The following is a 3,250-nucleotide window of genomic DNA, read 5'->3' as shown; positions in this document are numbered from 1 at the left end:
TACTAGGTTCATGACCTTAAACCCTAAGCAGCTAATCTAACCACTCTGGGTTTGATGATTTCAACTCTAAAGAGAGATTACATGTCCTTCCCAGTATAAGGGAGAGGAGTAGCCAAGAGGCTTTGTGTGAGTTATCTGAGGATGTATATGAACCAGAGCCCAGGTCACCCTTGACTGTTGTGCACATGCTTAAGCGGAAGCGTGGGGGAGGTGGGGGGGGGGGTCAGGCAAGAACCAGAAGACTTTGTTCTCTATCTTCACAAACCTACTTGGTCGGACTAACGGCTTCTCAGGAGCTGGGGCCAGTCAGGATTATCTGCCCCTAGTAAGAGTTAGGAAAAGGAAAGCAGTAGCTCACCCCTGTGATCCCTAGTGATGTGGGGAAACGCAAAGAGGAAGATTGCAGCCCAGGCTAGAAAATAAGTCAGGCACAAAGGAGCTCAAAGTGTGGCTCAGATAATAAGAGTGACTGCCTGGGAGTCATGAGTTCAATCCTCAGTACCTAAACATTTTGAAAGAGGGAAAAGAAAGTGGAAGCTGACATCTTGAGTTCAAATCCTAGATCTGCTATTTCCTGGTCGTTCAAAACCATATTATTATTATTATTACTATTATTTTGCCAGTACTAGGGCTTGAACTCAGGCCTGGTACTGTCCCTGAGCTCTTTTGCTCAAGGCTAGTGTTTTATCACTTGAGTTACAGCCCACTCCCTGCTTTTTGATGCTTAATTGGAGATAAGAATCTCACATTTTCCTGCCTGCGCTGGCTTTGAACCTTGATTCTCAAATCTCAGCCTCCTGAGTAGCTAGGATTACCCGTGTGAGCCACCAGAGCCCAGCTTGCTCACAGCTACTTCAGATAAATTAGTATCTCTGTCTCAATGTCTGCATTTTTGAAATGATGATTAAATAGTTCCAACTACCTCTCTGGGTTGTGAGCCATTTAAAGAAGGCTTTGTATTGGGCAGGGAATATCACCTGGTGTGTTAATTCTTTCAATTCCTTGTTTGGGTAACCAGGGGAGCCAATTGTCTTAGAACTCTCTATTGTTTGGTTCTGGGTGGAGCTGGCATTCTAGGGTAGCTTGAGTGGCCTCCAAGCAGAGGGGGCGGTGAGTTCCCCCACTGGATGTGACTGTGGGACACAGGAGTGCCCCACGTTAGATTGTATAGTAACACCTTTTCATTGGGGAAAGTGCTAGCTGGTGTTTACAGGTAACTAGGTGGGGATGCTGGCAGGGGAAGGGCAACCTGTGAGGAAGTTAAAAAGGCCAAACAAAAGGGAATTCCTCCAGTGGAAAGAATGGGGCACAGAGCCTAGAAGGAGCCAGGTTAGCTGGAAAGGGAGCAGGCCAACCCTGCCAACCCCACAGTGCTTCCGTGTGTGTGTGTGTGTGTGTGTGTGTGTGTGTGTGTGTGTGTGTGTGTGTGTGTGTGTGTGTGTGTGTGTGTGTGTGTGTGTGTGTGTGTGTGTGTGTGTGTGTGTGTGTGTGTGGTGGGATGGGGCTTGTTTTCTTGTTGCCATAGAAACCAGCTGTTTTCAACAGTGATCTAGGGAAGGGTTATTTACCTCTGATGTCTGAAGATCTATCACACAGATCTTCTTCCTTTCAGAAGGTTGGAGGGCATCTGGCCCTCCACGTCTTGCTGAGATGGGCTGTCACTCCAGCAAGAGCACCGAGGTGGTAGAAGAGTATCAGAAGCCTGGAGACCAGCCTGAGGAAGAAGAACCCAAGCCAGAGGCTGGCATAGAGGCTGCAGATCACAAGGATACTTCACTGAAGGAGGGAGCCCCGGAGCAGAAGAGCTGAGCTGCTTTTCCCAGAACCCACTCATCCCTGGAACCGTCTTTGACCTGTGAAACCTGACACAGTCTTCCTCCTGATTTGCTCTGAAGATAAATCCTTCAGGCTGAGATTTGGGCTCTGGGACTGACCTTCCACAGACCTTGAACTTTGGCATTGTGCAGAAGGTACCCTGTTTCCCCCAGCATCCGGCAGAGAAGACAAAAGATGTTGTCACTATATTGGGCTTTTCCCACAGCATGTAAAAAGGGACAAGCTTGCAAGTAGCATCTTCCGGTCCAGTAACTGGCCACAGAGCCTCACCTGCCCCAATTTCCTCAGTTCTGGAGGTTCTGGGCCTGTGACATTGTTACCTGGGAAATCTTGGTTTAGTCTCTTTCTTAATCTCTCTCTTTTTTTTCTCCCAACAGCTGGCTGCATAGCCAATATCCTCGAGAGGAAGGCTTTGTATTTGTATGAATAATTTAATATTTAACTGCAGTCTTGTTAATGAATTATGAAAATGATCAGGATCAGATGGAGCTCTCGTAGATGCAAGCAGCAGGCTATGGTCAGCCGGCAAGTTGGGAGGAATGAAGACGGATTGAAGTTCCTGGTTAAAACTCTAGAGCAAAATCCCTCAGCGAAAATTCTGGTGTCTCCTCCTATCACAAGTGTCAATTTGGACCTTCTAACATCTGAGCTATCTGCATGCAGCCTTCAAAAAAGATTTTTCTGTTTACTAATGTATCTGTCAGCCTTTCTTCCCCGGCCCCCAATGTGTTTTGTTTTTAATGCAATCCCAAAGCATTTTCTTTGAAATCAAATAGACATGTTTGCAAATAAATGATGACAGTACACATTTGAAAGACAGTGTGGGGATGTGTGATTAAAGGATTGGCAGGGAAGGGTGGGTGCAATTCTGTGGAAACAGGAGTAAGCTTTTCTGCCTGTGCCAGGGATGGCTTGCTGTAACTGGCACAATCTCTGTGATTCGGTCTAGGGGAATGGATTCATTCATTTTTTCATTAAAGAATTAAAAGAAGCTGGGTGCCAGTGACTCATGCCTGTAATCCTAGCTAGTCAGGAGGCTGAGATCTGAGGATCAGGGTTCAAAGCTAGCTTGGGCAGGAAAGTCCAAGAGAATCTTCACTCTGATAAACTACTCAGGAAAATCCTAAAGTGGCACTGTGGCTCAAGTGGTAGAACGCTAGCTGTGAGCACCAAGAAGCTCAGGGACAGTGCCCAGGCCCTGAGTTCAAACCCTAGGACCAGCAATAAATAATTAAATAAAAAAGCAGGAATATGTTTAAGGTAAACTAAGTTTATTTAAAAGTGAAAGGAAAGCATCAGGACTCTCCATTTGGAGAGGGGCAGCAAAGAGGAGTCCAATGAAATCCTCTGGAGGGTGTTTTTTTTTGGTCCGGTCGTGGGGCCTGAACTCTGGGCCTGGGCACTGTCCCTCAGC

At 46.6% G+C, this 3,250-nt stretch overlaps 1 long non-coding RNA gene across 3 annotated transcripts; it reads left to right on the top strand.

Annotated features, from left to right (window-relative positions):
- The first annotated feature begins 1,088 nt into the window (after positions 1-1,088).
- On the top strand, positions 1,089-2,651 carry LOC138807066 (uncharacterized). 3 transcript variants are annotated; one of them, XR_011366038.1, is made up of 3 exons: positions 1,089-1,213; positions 1,613-1,970; positions 2,214-2,651. It is a non-coding gene; the product is annotated as an uncharacterized lncRNA (long non-coding RNA). The 3 variants fall into 3 exon arrangements; XR_011366037.1 differs by having other exon boundaries at positions 1,613-2,651; XR_011366039.1 differs by lacking the exon at positions 1,089-1,213 and adding an exon at positions 1,244-1,329 and having other exon boundaries at positions 1,613-2,651.
- Positions 2,652-3,250: the final 599 nt, after the last annotated feature.

Source organism: Dipodomys merriami, unplaced genomic scaffold, assembly GCF_024711535.1.
Source record: "Dipodomys merriami isolate MVZ:Mamm:240054 unplaced genomic scaffold, mDipMer1.0.p SCAF_41, whole genome shotgun sequence".
Classification (NCBI taxonomy): domain Eukaryota; kingdom Metazoa; phylum Chordata; class Mammalia; order Rodentia; family Heteromyidae; genus Dipodomys; species Dipodomys merriami.
The sequence above is the reverse complement of the archived record's forward strand: the minus strand, read 5'-3'. Positions and strand labels throughout refer to the sequence as shown.